The sequence below is a fragment of the Paroedura picta genome, chromosome 4, assembly GCF_049243985.1.
Source record: "Paroedura picta isolate Pp20150507F chromosome 4, Ppicta_v3.0, whole genome shotgun sequence".
In the NCBI taxonomy this organism is placed as follows: domain Eukaryota; kingdom Metazoa; phylum Chordata; class Lepidosauria; order Squamata; family Gekkonidae; genus Paroedura; species Paroedura picta.
The window spans coordinates 133981846-134002152 of record NC_135372.1 but is presented as its reverse complement, the minus strand read 5'-3'; the positions used below and the strand labels follow the sequence as shown (position 1 = coordinate 134002152).

At 43.7% G+C, this 20307-nt stretch overlaps 1 protein-coding gene and 1 long non-coding RNA gene across 4 annotated transcripts in view; one reads left to right on the top strand and one right to left on the bottom strand.

The window, feature by feature from the left end:
• The window catches only part of GNAS (GNAS complex locus), a 233298-nt gene that overhangs the window by 92512 nt on the left and 120479 nt on the right, over window positions 1-20307 (bottom strand). The window lies entirely within an intron of this gene.
• LOC143836433 (uncharacterized) lies at window positions 13193-18555 on the top strand. The gene is made up of 3 exons (XR_013230609.1): window positions 13193-13317; window positions 14225-14312; window positions 18273-18555. It is a non-coding gene; the product is annotated as an uncharacterized LOC143836433 (long non-coding RNA).

The following is a 20307-nucleotide window of genomic DNA, read 5'->3' as shown; positions in this document are numbered from 1 at the left end:
TAGATCGATGGCGGTAACTGATCAGGAGACAACTCGTGATTTTGTTCTGCCAGGAATCTAGTTGAGGCCAATGAACACCATGATGAGTTCAGACAAAACACCGATGGGCTCCCAATATATGGATACCCACCCCAAACCAAAAATGTATGTTGCCTAATCAGTTGGCCTGATCGATTTTAAAGGTTTTAAGTTTTCATGCCTGAATTTAATATTAACATAGATAAATTGTACCACATAGATATGTGATTTTAAAATTCTGGAACTCGCCCTGAGCCAGTTTGCTGGGAGGCGCATGGTACAAATCCCACCCTAATATCCTTAACACTTGCAGTCTTAATATTTTCGCAGAGGTCTCCTGGGCGGAGCCTGTCTAGCCTCTGCTTCCCATCCCCTGGAACGTAAGGGGCCAATCTGGAAGCACACAGTGCTGATTGGCCTGGCCCTGCTCACACCCATCCCTAACAAGCACGGTGGCACCATTCTGTGCCTGAACACTGCTGGGTAAGGAGATTGGTGGGGGGGGGGGGCGAGTCCAGTCCAGCCCTCCCCTTAGCCCCATGAAGCTTCACTGCGGCCGAGAAAGGCCACGCTGTCCCTTCTCTGGACCAACAGGAGCCCTGGCTGGGCCTCAAGTCCTAGCCAGCGCTCCTGTTCACACTGAGAATATCCAGCGTGGCCTCTCTGGGCTGCGACTTCCCAGGGAAAAGGGAAGGGGGCCACTGACTCCCTTCCAGCCCTCTCCACCGCCTCCCCAAAAATGCCCATCAGGGCCTGAAGAGGCCTCGGCCAGCCTTTTCAGGGTGGGTAGAGCCCAGATAGAGTGCATTGCATTTTCTTTTTGCAACAGGCTTTTAGCCTAGTAAATAAATAAACCTGCTTGTCACAGAGTATGAACACCTTAGGAACAGCAGTCCATGGACTCTTGATTTTTAACAGTACTTTGAAGTGGACAGTACATTTAGCCTCTGAGTTATTTTCCAAGGTGCCCAGGCCTGGACAGCCTAGCATAGATCTCATCAGATGTTGGAAGCAAAGTAGGGGCAGCTGTGGTTAGTAGTTGGATGGGAGACCACCAAGAAAGCTCAGGGCTGTTATGCAAAATCAGACAGAGGCAAACCTCCTCTGTTTGTTGCCCTGAAAACTTCATGGGAGCTGAGACTTGATTGCACTTTAAACACAGTTTCCCAACAAAGGTTTGGAGGATTTTAAAGACTAAACCAGTTTATGTTCAAGAGCTATAGTTCATCTGGTTTGTGGCCCAAAGCTAACATAAGCCCCAACTGCAGAACAATTCACTACACATCTCACTAGAAAAAGCAGAGCAAGTTCTCAAAAGGCAGACCCAAGCTGATTGTAGGGACTTCCGCAGACAGCACTCAGGCACCGACATGAGAACTAGTTCTCCTAGGTACCGGTTAGGTTTTTTTAATGTCCAGCGGTGTCATTTCTCAAAGTATACATTCTGGTACATCATGACTTATTTGCCACTGGTTCTAAATATTTTCAAACCACCCAAGCACAAGGATACAGCAGGACATTTTTTTAACCTATAGTGTGTTCCAATTTCTAGACAATCTTCTTTTATTAAAAGCTTTTACCAGAGTTCAAAGCTACTGAGGGAAAGATTAAACGATAATGCGTTTCAGAGCAGTGAAAAATTCCCGCAGCCATAACTGCTAGGCAATCATCATTGTCTTTACAACTGAAGTGCTCAAATCCCTATTTCTGCTTGTGTTACCACGGTCCCATGGCATGCTCCGTAAACAAAGTGTCTTATTACATAGCAATGCACATCTCTCATTTTGTGTTTGTAATGCTTACAAAGTTTATGTTTTCCATGACAATGGAAAGCCCGGAGCCCTAAAGGGTGAGTACGTCAACCCTTTTGGCTGATACCTTACCTTCAAGTGCAATTTGGTCACAGCTTTAGTTCAAGGACTTACAAAACAAGGCTTTGTGGAAGCACAAAGTAATAAAAAATTATTTTAGCCTGCTGACTTCAATAATTTTAGAAAGAACATGCTCTTGCTTCCTCATTTCTAATGAACACTGCCAGATCACTTTCTCCTTCAGAGGAAAACAGGGTACCATTACAATAACTTCTAAATCTCTATTTTTTGTGTGTAAAAGCCATCACTGCATTTCAGCTTCTTCCTGCTACATCTTGGTTTAAAATGAAGTAATTGTATTGGTGTGCACAGGCATAATTGGAGCCAACATGGGGCATGAATATTTTATGAAATACACTTTTAACAAACCACTTTGGACAGCCCTCCAATCTTATCCTCTGTATCAAATCCAGAGGAATCGCTGTCCCTGGCTGCAGAAGGGGCTATGAACTGCACCGACTGGGTAGCCCTTGTGACAAGCCAAGAAAGATGCTTCTCCTTCCTCAGAGCAGTTCTGCAAGTTCTAAAATAGAAACCTACAGAAGACACTGGGGTTTTTTTTGGGGGGGGGACATCCACCTGAAATACGAAGCTGCCTCATAGAGAATCAACCTATCAACCCATTCAGGTCACTGGCAGGTTGCTGGCAGAATCAAAGCCTAAATAAATAACATAAGAGACTTTGTATCTTCTTTTGCTTTATTAAGCCACTGGATAGATTCTGTCTCTCCTTCGTCACTATTTTGGAATCGTCCATTTTTTTCGTGCGACAACTCAAGACCAGCAGTGGCTTTTCGGGGTCTCAGGCAGAAGCCTTTCACATTATCTACTATCTGGTCCTTTAACGGGAGATGCTGTGGATTGAACCTGGGACCTTCTGCTCAACAAGGCCACGCTTCACCACTTAGCCCCTCCAACCTTGTCAAGTGGCAAAGAGGCCCTAAGCATTTTATTCAGATGTTGAAGAGCAAATGCCAGGAAGAGAATGCTCATTCTTCAGCAGAAAGCCCATACCTGCTCTTGATTGCGGAGACACACAAGCCAAATCCCATGTTTCAAGTCCTTGACAAAATAAAAAAGGCAAGAAATGAAAGTATCTTCATGTCGAGAAGATTCTCAAAATATATCCAGTATCTATAGCCTGGATCCAATACTCACCTTCTGCCAGTGGAAAACAGGAGACAACCACTACTTAATTTTCAGTGCCTGAAGACATTCATATGGCACTGAATGCTACCCTGGAGTCCCTTCCACCCCAGGAGATGGTGGCTGGCAGTGGAGGAAAAGAGATGCAGCAGGAAGTAGGAAATTCCATGGATAGAGGGCAGCTCCCAATAATTGGCTCTCTATGAATTTTTAATTGAATGCTCCTCATCATGACCTCTGTTCTAGCAATTCTCTACGCCTATCCTTCCAGTGCCATGAACAACACATATCACAGCTGGTTTAATCTCAGGCGTGATTTCCCAGGGACAAACACAAAGAATAGATATCCCAACAGTTCTGTTTTTATAAAACTTATGAGATGCTATCTAGACCATGACATCCACACTACAATTCTTCTCCTCAACTGAAAGCATCGGATACATTCTGGAAAAAGGTAGGTTCAGATTCTCATAGGACATTCAAGCACGCACTGCAAACAACCACTAAAGGACCATTTCAAAGTCAGCATCTCTAATGAAGAATTAACTTTCCAAGGACAAAAGTCAGAAAGAGAATCCTCATAAGGATCATCTAGAGTAGCGGTCCCCAACTTTTCTCAGGTCAGGGACTGCCTCTGGGATGAGGGGAGAGCCAACGGCCCGGGCGCTGCGCAAATGCGCACGCCCAATTAACGCGCATTTGCGTCGCCGGCGGCTGCGCCTGCCTCTTCCCTTCCTTCTCACTGTGGGCGGGGGAGGCAGGCGCGGCTGCTGGCCGCCCGGTACCGTGGCCTTCGCGGCCCGGCACCGAGCCACAGACCGGGAGTTGGTGACCCCTGATCTAGAGGACTTGATGCATGCAATGCTTCAATTCTATCTGACTTGGCGAATATTCTACCAAGGAAACAAACCTGTTCAAACATTGCCTTAGTCACACATACCACATTCAGCTGTGTCAATGCTCTCTTCAAGTGCAGGGTATTATGACTTAGACTTCTCTTTAATTTCTTTAGAGATTTCAATCTGCCTCAAATGCGTGAATGTATAGCCACAAAAACCAAAATAATAAATTTGTGAAGAATTTCTGTCTGCCAAGTTGATGTGACAAAATAAAGCTGCTCTAATAGTGAACACTTTTAATTGCCTCAACTACATCATCAGGGTTTTTAAGGTGGTATTTAGTATGACGATTCCACCTGTAAAGTGAAAATATCTAATTACCGCTCACTGCCATACCAAAAGTTAAGGGGATGAAAGTTCACTAAACTCCTTTGGATTCAAGTCCTTTCTCATTTGCATTAATACAAATTTTTGAGATAAAGAGTTCTGCTTGCATTGTTAGTTGAACAAAATAATTGTACAGCCTGGTAGTATACCCAAATATTCATGAAAAATGCAAATAAAATAAGTGTAGCAGGTTTACCTTAGATTATCATTTATATAGTAAACTAGTATCAAAGCCCATTTTAAAAATGGGCTTTGAAAGGGGCGGCAGGCAGGAAGGCCACAAAGCCCTGTCGCTGCCTCTCTTCTCGTGGGCAACAACGGAGGCCGCAGGCACCAAGACTTCTAGCAGGCAAGGAGGGAGGGTGGGAGCTGGAGGGGGAGGGCCAATCAGGGTGGACCTGGACGCACAGGGGTCTGGGCAGTCTCCTCCCAGGAGGTTGTTTCCCAAATATATAAGGGAGCAAAACAGTGTTAAGGATATTTCCATTGCACGAAGTGCTTTACACATTAATTAATTTGTTCTTTGCAACATCCCAGTAAAGATTTAACATGCTTGACTGCATTTGTATGCTGTGGAATCATGCACCCTTCTTCCTCAGACTCTTCAGTCTCTGGCATAACCCTCCTACCATCTGTTAGCCTTATCGTACAATCTGACTGAAAAGGATGATGCCTGAAATGTCAAGATACTACTCAAAGTCCTGTTTGTAAAAAAGTGGCAGGTCAGAATGGAGATATGCAAATATTTTTGTCAGATGGTATATAGAGATTACACTTAGAGAGAGAGGCTTTTGGTGTCTGACACAAGGCCACCACAGGACAGAACCAAGACAGACAGAAGACAAAAGGTAGATCTGAAGAGCTTGATATCTACCTAGCACTGCGTTTAGGAGAGACTTTAAGTTGACTTTATCTGCTAGGACTTCTAATTGGATTTGAGCTGTAGGCATTTTCTGCAGTTGTACTGACAAGCAAGTACACAAGTAACAATGCAAAACAAATGCACAACAATGACAGCTTCAAATTTCGAAGATGACCAATTTGGCTTCTAGAGATGCAATTCATGGGAGTTTGGAAGCCTTGCTCCAGAGCATTTACTAGCCTGCAGCAAGCCAGCAACAGCAGCAGTCAGTGTAGTTAACAATCCAAATGCTTATTCTATAACACGTGAACGGACAAATGCTCAATTTATCATGCTTATCAGTTGCATCCAAGACTTCACCAGTGAAGTGTCTAAACTGTATATGATACCCACGTGGAATTGAGCTACTGAGGCCTAGTTTGGTAGTTACTGAAGACCACACAGCACCTACAGGAAATAATCCTAGAAACTGCTGAAAAGCAAAGCACAGTTGTCATAGACAGGTGATTGAGAAAGCTGTAAAACTTAATTCACCGATTAATAATAGTAAATAATAATAATAAGCATCTAACTCAGCTACCATCTATGGCTCCACCATAGAATCATAGTTGGAAGGGATCTCATGGGTCATCTAGTCCAACCCCCTGCACTATGCAGGACACTCACAAACCTATCATTCATCCACTGTAACCTGCCACCACCTTGAATCTTTACAGAATCAGCCTCTCCGTCAGATGGCTATCCAGCCTTTGTTTAAAAATTTCCAAAGATGGAGAATCCACCACCTCCCGAGGGAGACTGTTCCACTGAGAAACCGCTCTGACTGTCAGGAACTTATTCCAGATGTTTAGACGGAATTTCTTCTGAATTAATTTCATCCCACTGGATCTGGTCCAACCCTCCAGGGCAAGACAGAACAACTCTGCTCCATCCTCTATGTGGCACCCTTTTAAATACTTGAAGATGGCTATCAAATCACCTCTCAGTCACCTCCTCTCCAGGCTAAACAGACCAAGTTCCCCCAAGCTTTCCTCATATGTCTTGGCCTCCAAACCCCTCACCATCTTTGGACATGCTCCAGTTTGTCTATATCCCTCTTCAACTGTGGTGCCCAAAACTGAACACAGTACTGGAAGTAAGGCAGAACTAGAGCAGAGTAAAGCGGTACGATTACATCCCATGATCTGGACACGATACTCCATTTGATACAGTCCAAAATACCAAAAATACACCCATTCTATTCACTGTCCTTTTACCAATTCATTTTTATTTGTTCATTTATTGTATTTTATCCATAATTTTGTATACCACCCAGAGCTAGCTTACCATGAGGGTGGAGAGAGAGAGACACAGAGAGAGAGAGAGAGACAGAGAAAGAGAGAAAGAAAGAAAGAGAGAGAGAGAGAAAGAAAGAAACTGAATTCAAAAATACTAACTTTAGTATTGACACTTCATTATATTATTTGAATCTACATAATCAGGAATACTATAGAAATCACCACAATTATGGCTTGGATCCAATCATTACCACCACTACCAGCCATCTTCTTAGGGAAAATTTATTTACAGGATTGTGGGACCCATGCTGAGTTACAGCTGTATGGGCTCAGGTGGCAACAGTGGGGAAGGGGGAAAGAGAAATTGTTCCTTCCCCATCTCTTGCATGAATAGAGCTCCATTAACATACAAGAATAATATTGTCAAAGAAGATGCAGGCTCTGGATTGTCTGAAGGGGAAAAAGGCTTCCCCCCACACTCTGTTACTTTTATGTCTTATATGTAAGAACAACTGTGGCAGAGTGAAGTAAGAAGTTGAATTCATTTTAAGTATTTATTACAATAAATATGCCGCTATCCGTCCAAGCTAAAAATGTTCAACTCCTGTCCAATGGATTTTAATATCACTTGGAATATGGTCTTATAAATCCCATATGATTTAAAAGACCCCTGAGATCAATTTGTATTCCTTGTATTCAGGTCCCTCCAAACAGCAGCTTGAAATTATATTTCACTTCAAATCATTTTCCTTGTTCTGCAGTATTTACAATTGTGTATAAGCACTCCCTCTTTGCAGTGAAACCTGAAATTAGTTCAATTACTGCAACTTTATTGGTTAACACAGCAGAAACAGATTCTGCATGGTAAGCAAAATTGACTAAGGAAGTTAACCTAGGATGGTGATCCTTTAATGTCAGCCCAGTAAATGTAGGTAATTCTGATCCATAAAACCAACCCCGCATAAACTAACTCTTAGCTAGTAGCATCGAAAATCGAAAAAACTAGGTTGCCATGGCATCTTTTTTTTTTTTTTTTGGAAGCTTCAAGCAAGCAGCTGGCATGGTTATCACATCTGGTGTTTATTTCCTTAAACTTCCAACCCATTGCAGATGATACAACTTGCTGAATCGGAGCGTGATCTGAAGTCCCTGATAAAGAGCCTAAAAGAAGAAAGTGAAAAGATGGGACTATACCTAAATATCAAAAAGACCAAGATCATAACTACTGGCAGTAGCACCAAAGTCACGATTGACAACCAGAACGTTAAAAGTATTGATGATTTCACCTTTCTTGGCTCTATGATCACTTAAAGTGCTGGATGCAGCCGTGAAATCAGACAGCAAATAACACTGGCCCGGAAAGCAATGTTAGGCATGAACCGAATATGGAAGAGGTAAAGATATCAGCCTTAATACAAAGTGCCGGCTAGTCAACGCTGTTGTCTTCCCCATAACAACCGATGGACGCGGAAGCTGGAGAAGGAAGACAGGAGGAGAATAGATGCTTTCAAATTATGGTGTTGGAGATGAATGCTGTGAATATCATGGACAGCCAAAATTACCAACAAGGAAGTTTTAGAGAGAAGCAAACCAACTATGTCATTAGAAGGCAAGATATTACAGCTAAAGCTCACTTACTTTGGGCACATCATGCGATCAGACTCGTTAGAAAAATCATTAATGCTCGGCATGGTCAGTAGCAAAAGGAAACGTGATCGCCAAAGGATCTGCTGGCTCGACACAATCAAAGCTGATACAGGGATGACCATGAACCAACTGAAAGAAGTGGTCATTGACGGAGACGAATGGAGAAAACTTTCCTATAGAATCCACGAGGGTTGGACACAACTGAACAAGTAACATCATCATCATCCAACCCGTTAAGATACTGTTAGTTGACCAATTAACACTGACCACTAATTTAAGAGTTTCCAGAGGAATCACAGAGGAGCAAATCCCATTCTAACAATACATCTATAATTTAAATCTATTATTGAAACAGACCAGGACTTATTAGCAGCAACTATTTTGTGCTACAATATGCTACAATATTGTAAAAGAAAATTATTCCCATATCCAAAATCTTTGAAAGAAGCAGAATGACCACTGGCTACTTACAAAGGAGAGTCCTCCTCCTCTGAGGTTAGGAGGACATCCTGGTTGGGTGATTCTCACCCTTTCACTTAGGAAGGCAGGAACACTCTTTCTTCCTCAGCCTGTCTCCCAAGTGGGAGTCAACATGCTTTCAGTTTTGGGTCTACAAAACCCATGTTATATAAGAAAAACTGTAATGAACTAATAATATGTAACAAACTTGATACAAGGAATGTTATGAAAGACAGGAAAAAGGAAGAATCCTTAGAAAGTAGGTTCAAAGAATCTACTAACTAGTAGATGCTATAAAGCAGTGGTTCTCAACCTGGGGGTCGAATGACCCTTTCACAGGGGTTGCGGAGGGCAAGCAGTTTGACTGGGGGGGGGGGCACCATCTACCCAACAGCCTTGCAGGATAGATCGAGATAGAGCATTCATCTGTCTGGAGCAGTGGAAAAGAACGAGATCGGCATGGTGGGACAAGAGGCAGAACTGAACTGAGAAACCCCGGGAAAAAAAACAATTTATATACAATCATGAACAATGGATCTTCATGCTGTTGGTCAGTTTTGGTTTAATTTCTGTGCAAGAACATTTTATGGTTGGGGGTCACCACAACATGAGGAACCGCATTATAGAGTCACGGCATTAGGAAGGTTGAGAACCACTGCCATAAACAGTTGTAAGAAACAGAACTAGCTCATAATATCAGTAAGTCAAATTCACAATGAAGGTGAAACAGGCAGGGCAAGAACGACCTTTGATTGCTCAGCAAGTAGGGTCCTTCTCCTCTGAGGACAGGAGAACATCTTGATTGGGAACTCCCAGAGCAGTGCCAAGTCCCAGAAGGAGAACTGTCATCTTGGTCCATAACATGCTGTATTACCATTCTGCTAAAAGCTGCGTCAAAAGAACTATAAACATTTATTTTTTAATGTCAGATAAATATTGAGGCCGAGGACCATAAGTGGAGGTGTGTTTTGCAAAGGCTGTGTTAATCACAGGACTCCTTACTGAAAGTGCCATGATACCCTGTGGCCCCCATGTTTCTGGGCCTTGTAGGCCTCCATTATACAGGTTTTTAAACACCTACTGATCTGTGACATTTTGGAACCTATGTTTGGAGGACAGATTGCAATAAAGGGGCTGTTTTTCGAATGCTTTCTGTCCAGAGTGAATTCCTTCAGTGTTCTTCTGATACCAAGTATATGCCACAGTTTCTTCTTACCGTACCTAGCATTGGGACAGAAAGATGGCAGGTTAATTTCCTGTGAGCTGTAAGAGGAGGAATTCACTAAGGCAAAAGAATGAATCAGAAGATGCAGAGCTTGGCTTTGATGAATAAGGCTCCACGCTCCAATACTCTCCTTGCAGAAATAATTGCCACTAGGAAAAGCCTCTCCATTCTAAGAAACTTGAGACAAATATCCTTAATAGGCTCAAAAGCGAGCTTTGCAAATGTAGAAAGCACAGTGTGAAGCTTCCAAGATGGGAATCTGTAGACTTGTAGGGAACCTTTGCTGTAGCCCCTTCTAGGAATCTGATGATACAGGGATGACTTGAAATCCGAATCCCTGTAATGGGCTGAGTGATGGTGGCCAACACAGCTGTCTATGGAGGGTGGCTGGCCTTGCATCGGCACCAATGAATGAATGCCTTCCAAGTACAATTGTAAATGTTCATGGTGGATTCCTGTCTTGACACCAGAATGGTGTTAGTAACTTTCTCACTATATCCTTCCTTCAGGAGGGACATGCTTTCAGTTTACATATGGCTAGCTTCAACCAGTCTGGTTGTCGGTGCCATATGGGACCCTGATGCAGGATGTCCTCTGAGACTGAAAGTGTTAGATGTGGTTCATCTACCATCTGAAGGATAGTTGTAAACCAAGATATCCTTGGACAGAATGGTGCCAGTGATACAATCGCTGCTTACTACTGCTTGATCTTCTTAAGGACATTTGGCAGAACAGGAATCGGGGGAAAGTATAAAGGAGCCCTTCCAGCCAGGCAGACATTAAGACGTCTGTTATCTCTGTTTCGGAGTGTGTGTGTGTGTGTGGGGGGGAGAGAATCTGGAATAAAATGTTTGTACCCAGTTATTGTTATACACACTGCAAATAGATCTAGGACTGGTTGTCCAAAGTGGTTGACCGTTAGAGGAAAAGCTTCCCTCTTCAGGGGTCACTTCTTAAATGGTTTAGTGGCTAAGCAAATCCGCCTGGATGCTGAGTGTCTCTTGAATGCGCTTGGCCATAGGGACAGGTGCTTATGTTCAGCTGAAGTCAATATTGCTACTTCCTTGTGCAGGGAGGAAGATCTGGAGCCCCTTGCTCTGATAAAGTCCCACCCCTTTGGCAGAAACTGGCTATTTCTTCCCTCACAGGCTGTCTGATCAGATCAAAGAATTCTAAGGTAACACTGAGCGGCCTGACACTCAATCGCAAGGGATCACTAAAAGAGCCCAATTCCATGGTTGTCCGGATGCTCTCATGGCTGGTAGATGCCTGGTGCTGGCTCTCATCTGATTCATGCAAACACACAACACGGCCACCATGAATATTTGGGCTTTACAATTAAGCCCATGTACCTCCAGGCCGCTTTTGGACTTGCAGTGCTTTTTCATTTGTGTTGTGGGCTCTTTTTCATGCTCCTTTTCTGTTGTGGTTGGCACAGTCCTTATATGGGGAGTATCCAATGGGACTGTTGCCTCTCATGCTGCAGCTGATAATATCCCTCTTGGCCAGAGTAAAATAGTCACTGTGGTAAAAAGCTACAGGTATCAACTTTTTTTCTTCCCAAAGAAGCCGCTGGTCTTCAGCTAGAGAATCATAGGAGGTAGGGAAGGAGAGGGCAGAAGGAATTAGGTGAGAATTGGCAGAAGGAAGTAAAGGAAGAGCCAGCTTGGCATAGTGGTTAATAGCGATGACCTCTAATCTGGCAAGCCAAGTTTGATTCCCCATTCCTCCATATGCAACCAGCTGAGTGACCTTGGGCTAGTCGCATCACAGCAGGGTATAAAAACCAGCTCCTCTTTTTCTTCTAAAGAGAAAAATAGCAAAGAAAAATAGTTCCTCAGTGGAACAGGCTTCCTCAAGAGGTGAGTTCTCCTTCTGTGCAAGTTTTTAAGCAGAGGCTACATAGTCTTCTGACTGAAATGCTGATTTTATGAACTTAGGTTGTGAATGGGTAAGCAAGAAGGGATGTGCCAGTGTTGGTCTCTTGTGGCCCTTCCTTGCATACCCAGGAAATTGCTGATTGGCATTGTGGGAATTTCCTCCAGGCCAGGCTGGATTCTGGAGATTTTTGGTGATGCTGGGGGGATTACCTGAGCATGAAATTGGGGCCACTGTGGGTGGGCAGGTAGTTGTGAATTCCTGTGTTGTGCAGGGGGTTAGATAGATGGCCCTGAGGGCTCCTTCCAACTCTATGATGCTATGCTAGAAGCAGAACCTTCTAGCTAGCCACTCTATAGAGAAAGGCAGGAAAAAAAACTTAAAGCAAGGTGACTCCCACTTGGAAGACAAGAGAAAATTTGTTCCTGCCTCCCTAAGTGAATGGAAATCACCCAACCAAGATGTCCTCCATCTCAGAGAATATATATCATGCACCATTTTCTAGCAATTAAGTTCCAACTTTTAATTAACATTTTTTTAAAAACCCTAAGAGACAGACCCATAACAAAACAAATAAGTTCGGTGATTACAACTTTACCAGAGAAACACAGTGGAGCACTATGGTGGGTGTGCTTATGGCAACATAGCACTATGGCAGATGGACTCAAAGCAAATACTCTCGGCCAAAACATCCAGAAAGAAGAGAGAGCGATAAGCACCGAAACATAGATCCATGTGTTCTTCAGGTATACAATGCAACAACAAGGCAGGAGTAGCAGCATTAGAACCAGCCTTATCAGCTGCTCACTTGGATACTGTTGTTGCTCACCCCAGGCATGCAGGTACACATTAAACAGGAATTAAGCTTTTTTGTTTTAATTTTTTACATTGTCGTCTCTACTGCAGTGGTCCCCAACCTTTTTATCACCGGGGACAACTCAACGCTTGACAATTTTACTGAGGCCCACTGCCCTAACACTCTCTGACTCTGGTCACTATGGTGATGTTTAAACATCCCTTCAAAATAAGATACAGACACACCACAACAATGAACATAAGGAACATTTTATTTTCATGGAAATTTTAACTTATGACAATGACAAATCAATGGGAACCCTGAGCTTGTTTCTCTGCAATGAGATAGTCCCATGTGCGCCTGCCGGATCGTGGATGAAGTAAAGGGCCGGGGGGGGGGGGGGGAGAGAAGGTGTCCTTTGCGGCCCACCTCCAGTTAATCGACAGACCACATGTGGTTCATGGCCCACAGGTTGGGGATCGCTACTCTACTGCAAAACTTCACAGAGTGACACAACCATCAACAAAAGGGTCTTTTTGCTATTGTGCCAGAAATACAGGTGAGCTTCTACTAACATAAGTGTTTTCTAAAACTTTCTGACATAATTATGTTCTACTTATATCTGCTGTACTTCAGCAGGGGCAATGAGGAAAAGGCTTGTAGCCAAAGATCAGAGTTCAGCAGAGACAGCTGTCACACTGGTCCCTGAGAATTCTGTATTCTGAGAAAAGTGAGCCCTGCATCTCTTGCCATAGCAACAAAAACTCTGTTATGATTCCACACTCTGATCAGAAAATACAGGTGGGGGCAGAACCTGAAAGGTCAAGGACAGGGCCAATGAGGAATCTAGAAGCCAAAGCACAATAGCTTTCCAAATACAGTACTAATTAACAGCTCTCTGAAGGTGCCACAGTAAGCAATACAGAGAAAGAGAAAATATAATCTGTGAGGAATATAACCCTCAACAGTGGGAGGACAGTGAGAAGTATTATCCTGCCTACCAAACCTCCCAAGAGAGTTAAAGGAAGTCCCACCATTTGTGTACTTTCAGTGTAAATCCAGTAATAATATTATCAAGTTGAGGTCTTCCATGAAATTTCATCAGAACAGAAACCAGTTTGGATGAAAACAAAACTCACGCGGGTATCATTTCTCTCCTCGGGCTAGTTGAAGAGCTCTTCCACCGGGCGTGTGGTTGAGGGCTGGGGAAAGGGTGTCCAGAGTTTCAATCAGGGGTCCCGTGCTATTGTTGGTTGCTATGGAAGAACTCACTACATAAGAACAGTGGTAGGCAACTGTGGCTGGAGTGGTGGAGCTATGGGGTTATTTTCTGCTGTTTCCACCATCTTGTTGTTGCTGTTGTTTTAATATTAGGTTGTTTTAACTGGGGCTGGGGATGTTTTATTGTTGATATTGTTTTTATTGTTTCATTGTGAGCTGCCTCGGCTGGCAGTTGCCAGGAAAGGCAGGGTATAAATATAAAAATAAATTAAATAAATAAGACCAGTATTATGAAAACCTTCAAAGCGCAGGTCATTAACTAGTGAATCCTCTCACCTCCAGGGTGCCGACAGTCAAGGTGGCTTTATACCAATCTAATACATGCATTACAGCTTGATTTTACCCACTCATTCATACTAACCAACATTATTCTTTCGAGGACAGACTGGTTACTTTTTAAAATGTTTGTCATCTTAATAAGAGATGGCTCGGTTGACAGAGTGACCCAAATGAATTACTAACATAAGCTGTTGAGCTTCAATTTTTGCAGCAGACATCCCCCACCCCAGCTTGAAATTATTTCCACTTAATTTTTCAGTTAAGATATGATGGTTACTTTGTGACGTAGACAGAAGATGCTTGAGGCATTCTGCCGGCAAGGTTGCGACACTTGGGAAATGTTCAAGGTAACTATTTGACTTAACTGCATATTTATTACTGAATGCCCACTATCCAAACAGTGAGGGAAAGTCAGAGGGTAAAACTTTTCACCTCAGGCTATCCATCTTAATAGCTGGTCATTAATATAAAAGAAAACAATTAATTACTGAAACACATTGTATCGCCCCATGCCAAAGTGTCTTACTGCTTTTCTAAAGAGGCAAGAGCAGGGGTTCTTATAACAGGGGAGCGCAAGCTTTCTCAACCATTGAGAAACCCCTGAAATTTTCTTCAGTTTTTTAGAAACCCCAGAAGTGGCACGCTTGTGCAGAATAGAGCTAGGAAGCATAGCTGTGTACATGCCCACCGGACCCACCCCCTCCAGGTCCCTAATTGGCTATTTGGGGGGGGGGGGTGACATGACCATAAATGGTCATATCACCCAATAAATGTTTGAAAGAGAAAATTAACTCCCAACCTTTCAGGAAACTCTTCCAGGGCTATCATGAAACCCTGGCTGAGAAAGCCTGGTGTGGTGTATTGGGAACTAACAGGAACTATATCTTTAACCGCTCCTCGCGGAGCGGAATAAATAAAGCTGTAAGGACCCCGAAGGCGGGCCCTGTCCGGAATGAGGAAGGGTGCCAATAACGAAAAACGCTCCCCAGGCCCCGGGGAAGGCGATCCGCTTCATCTAAGTCAGGATCCCATTACTCACATTCGGCAACCAGGTGAACTCCCTTGAGCAATTCCAATGTGTGAACTATCCATTCATTCATAGCTTCTTGCTTTTTTTTTTTTATAAGCCCAAGTCACTTACCCATCAGAGGGCTTGTCCTGTTATCCCATTTCAGGCAAATTTACTTGGATTTCATGAAAACGTTGGAGAGGAGAGGAATCTTAGTATAAAATCTGTGGGTTTACCCATATTAAAATGCTTGTTAATACTCTTGAAGAACTCCATATGGAAACTTCAGATGGGAGAAGGCAACCGGTCCCTACAGTGTCACAGACTGTGAACTTTAAAGAAAATTGTAATTGCTGCCATCCAAGTTAGGTCTAAGTCAGTGGTTCTCAACCTTCCTAAAGCCTTTAATACAGTTCCTCATGTTGTGGCGACCCCCAACTATAAAATTATGCAAGTGTTCTTTCACAGAAATTAAACCAAAACTGACCAATGGTGTGAAGATCCATTGTTCATGATTGTTTATGAATTGTTTTTTTTTTCTGGGGTTTCTCAGTTCAGTTCTGCCTCTTGTCCCAACATGCCAATCTTGCAGCTTTTCCGCTGCTTCAAACAGACGGGTGTTCTGTCTTGATCTACCCTGCAAGGCTGTTGTGTAGATGGTGCCCCGCTGGCCAAGCTGCTTGCCCTGCCGTGACCCCCATGAAAGGGTCGTTCAACCCCAAAGGGGTCCTGACCCCCAGGTTGAGAACCACTGGTCTAAGTGTATCAAAAGCCCATTCTGAAGCTAGGTTAAATAGCCTTCCTCCCCATCTATTCTCTCCCCATCTGCTCATAGATGTGAAGTATGTCATCTTCTGCACGTCCTCTTCCATATGTCCAACACTCTAAATGGCAACTGAGAAATCCTTATTTAATTGATGGCACTCACCGAACACCCGTCGAGGTTTGCGGAAAGGTTCTTTCTTCCCTAGATATGAACTGGCAATCACTTCTGCCCATTCAACTAATGATCCAGTCAGTCAACAATGCTAAGTTTTAAACTTTTCTGTGCATTATTTCATGTTATGCAAACACCTTTTCACTGATCACAAAGGCACGGCTCTGAAAAATATCTTCGAAGATTCACTCAACCTTGTTAGAGAGGGATGCTGGCCAGAGTTAGTCACAGTGAATATTCTTGCAGCTCTCTCAGGTGATAGCCAGTATGGGTGACTTTCTACTTTTCCTCCAAATTGGGAAAACGGCATGGACTAAGAACCCCTTCTCACTGGATTTGTATCAAGCATCATGTGGTATCAAAATAATTGTGTTTGATACTTTTAGTCCTTTTTAAAACTTGTCTGCTTGATACCAACATACATATCGTAAAAATTCCTGTTTTGCCTCTTATAACATTCGTTTTTTAAAACATAAAAAATGCAGAATGTTTACCTTCTGCCTACCTATGTCCAATTTTTGTTTTGACCTACCTGGCTGTTTCCCTGTTAACATCTGAGTGCGGAGAGACTGTATTTTTAAAAAGCTGTTAGAGGCCCTCAGTCAAGTCAGCCCATTCTCAGAAGCAAAGGCATCTGAGTTGAAAGGCACTCTGCATGCCACCAGAGGCTGGGCTCTCATCAAATCTAGTTCCAGGCCATTTAGGGCTTTATAGGTCGATATAACCTTGCTGAATCACATTTTGGAATAATCACAGCAAGTGTAGATTTTTAAGCAGTAGGATACTATGGCCAGAACAGCATATCCTTTTGAACAATGGACAGATGCATTCTGGGTTATAATTTTCAAGCCCTTTTTCAAGGGCAGATCCACAGAATAATGGACACTTTTAATAGTCAAATTGGGAAGGCCTAGCTGACTGCATGGAGATCTTCCATTCTGCACACATTGGATAATGCACTTTCAGTGTCCTTTGGCAGCTGGATTGGCCTGTGCAGAACAGGAAAATCTACTTCTAAAGTGCATTGAAAGTGCATTATCTATTGTGTGCAGACTAGGCCCAGGTCAGGGTCTTGCATATAAAGCATTATAAAAGCATCAGGGGGGGGGGGAGTTTCTTCTCCCCAGACAGAAGAATGCACTCTGGCAGCATTGTTCTCTTTCTTCCTCTTGTGTCTGACAAGATTGGGCCAGCCTGTTCTATACAGGTCAGGGCTTAGACTAGTAGCCTTCCTTATTAATAGGGCTCAGGGTGGGATACAGCTGCATGAGGCCTTTCATGTTGAAAGAACGGTGCCCAGAACCTGTTCATAAGAGTGACTGGTATTAATATCTGGTACTTGGGAGGTATGTTTTCAGCTACACAAAGAATCAAATCGTATGATAGTTAAAGGCCTAGTTTTTTCTTTCATCAAAGGACACTATTTGCTTTAATGCTTCATGCATTTGAGAGTGCAGCTTTAACCTAAGGGGCAGGAACACGTTGTGTGGTTCTTTGTAATGTGAGCAAATCCTTGTGTTTCGGTTGACCTTAAAGCGAACATGGGAAGTTCTGCGTATCTGTTCTAAATGTGCCAATACTTTGACATCTGTTTCAGTGCCATGAGTTATAGTATCTCCAAGGCAGTTGTTTGGTGTAAGGTACTAACAATGTGCTGATGATCTCCTGCCTGGTTTCTTCTTTTTCCGCTAACCTGGACAGGGGAGTGGACAAGTGCCTGAATCTGTCTGGAACTCAGTCCAGACCGTATGGAGGTGTTGAGGGAACAGTTGGCATTGAAGGCGGTAGTTGGTATGCTTTTGATGGGATTGCATTCTCCCAGAAGAGCTTGGAAGTGATACTGGACCTGCTTGTGGACTTACGGCCTGGGTCATCTTCCTTCAACTAATGTTAGCATGCCAGCGGTATCCTTTCCTGAGAACAGGCCCTGGATAGCCCAAGCCTGATCTCGTCAGCTCTTCAGAAGTTAAGCAGGGTTCGCCCTGGACAGTACTTGGAATACAGGGCAGATTGTGGCAGATCATCTCTGAATATCACTTGCCTCAAAAACCCCATGGGGTCACCACAAGTCACCCCCCCCCTTCCAAAAAGAAGGGACCCTGTTCTAAATAAGCTCACTTTCATTAAATATAATTTCAGGTGGGTAGCTGTATTAGTCTGTAGAGTAAAACTTGAATCTAGTGCCACCTTAAAGACCAACATTTTCCAGGATATATCTTCTATAAGTCTCAGCTCATTTCATCAGATACGGACACAGTGAGCTTCAACTTTATACCCTTAGGTTCTTATTTGTTTGCATTGTTCTTTAAGGCGGCTACTGGATAACAATTTTGTTCTTATATATGTTTCCTATTCCAACAGTCAGCAAAGGAGACTAGACTGGAAACCAACTGCTACAAACAGAAAATGAACGAGGCAGGAATGTAGTCGACCACAAGCCCAGCGTAGGCTCATGACAGTCTTCAATCCAATTGTCAACATGCGTTTTTGGTCTCAGTCCTATATATATGTGGATAATTCTGCATTCGGGGTGGAAATGAACTCACTTTAACAGCAGCAGCAGTAAGTGTTAATTAATTAAGCGTCTAACATTCTCGTATTGCATAACATTAAACCAAAATGCAAGCCCTGTCTGTTTACAATCTAAAATCCATTATACACAAGTGAGAAAGGGAAGGGAAAGAAGGTGGAAGGATCAGGTAGCAAAACCCCACATGCTGCCTAAAAAGTTCTGGAGTCCATTTTATTTTATTTACATGCCACCCTCCCCCTTAGTCTCAGGGCAGTTCACATGGAACAAAGAACAGAAACAATACATCCAACTCAATGGTATTATGAGAGAAACAGTACACCAGAGGGCAAGGGGAGAAGTAACATAAAAGATTTGGAAAAGCAGAAAAGCTGAAATGTGTATCGACATCAAATCAAAGATGAGGGGAGTTGAAAAGACACCATGATACTTGATAAGAATTACGACACTGGTGAGGTATATAAGCTGTTCCTGAGAGTGGAAACTGGACTGAAAGGATCTGAGGAGACAATTAGCAGAAAGGAGAATATATACCAGCGATATGCCATAGCTCAGACACCACCTGTGGTTCTTCTGAGCACTGTTCCCCAAGTTTCAGGAAAGCATAAGAGGCTCTTGGCCCGAAGTGCTTGTGATCAGCAGGTGGCTTACACCTTGAAGAACAGATGAGCTACAAAAGCCTCCTTGAAGTGAAGGCCTCATGTCAGTGTTGGAATCCATGTGGCCCCCTTGGTTGATGGCAAATAGGCCACAGACTATGTATCATGTATGGACTAGCGAAAAGTGGCAGACTCAAGAATATGAAGGGAGCTAAAAGGAACAGGACATTGATCAGGCAGAGATGGAGGACAAAGAGGTTCAGATTCCTACTGTTTTAAGGAAGAGATCTGAAATTGAGATGAAATACTTTGGGGGGGGGGGAGAAAAGAATTGAAAACATGGAACACAGAGCAAAGAACATCAGGAGGTTCTTTCATGTTTAAGGAGGAAGAGAACATGTGGGCAAAATCGTAACTATCCACCAAAGTCAGATAAACTGTAGTGCATTTTCAGTGATCTCTGGCTGCAGCTCTTCAGTTCAGCTCAATCTGTTGAAATTTATACCATGGGTATAACCGATTAGGCAGTTTACTGCTGTATCTAATCAGACTGAGTTTTCCCTCTCACTGTTACTAACTAGGATAAAGAAACCTATGCTTGTAGGCTTGTATACAGGTCTGTTCACAACTGAATTAAGTAGACAGGGCAGAAAGCCTTTCGAGTTGGAAGGGGTATCATAAAAGCCAATCAAATTCAGAACTGTTTCTTGCCCTGGAACTCTGATTTTCCTAGTTCGGGGGTCGTCAACCCCTGGTCCGCAGCCTGCTACCGGGCTGCGAAGGCCTCAGTACCAGGCTGGCGGCAGCCGCGCCTGGCTCCCCCCCCCTGCAACAAGAAGCTCGCCAGGCCGCAAGCAAAGCAGCCACTTCGCTTGCGGCCTGGCTAGCTTCTTGCTGCGAAGGGGGGGAAGAGGCAGGTGCGGCTGCTAGCATGGCACTGGACACAAACACGCATGTGAGGAGCTTCCGCGCATGCGCGTTTGCGCCCCTGCTGGCGCAACCGTGCATGCACAGCAACTCTGCATGTGTGTTTGCACGCAGCTGCTGCATGTGTACAGCGCCCGGGACACCGGCTCTCCTCCACTCCCAGAGGCAGTCCTCAACCACAAGGTTGGGGACCGCTGCCCTAGTTCATTAAGTTTTCCAGAAGCGTCACAAAACTGCTGAAGAGTGTTTTAGAACAGTGGTCCCCAACCCACGGCCCGCGGCCCGGTGCCAAACCGCAAAGGCCTTAGCGCTGGGCTGCGGCTCCTTCTTGCCTCCCCCC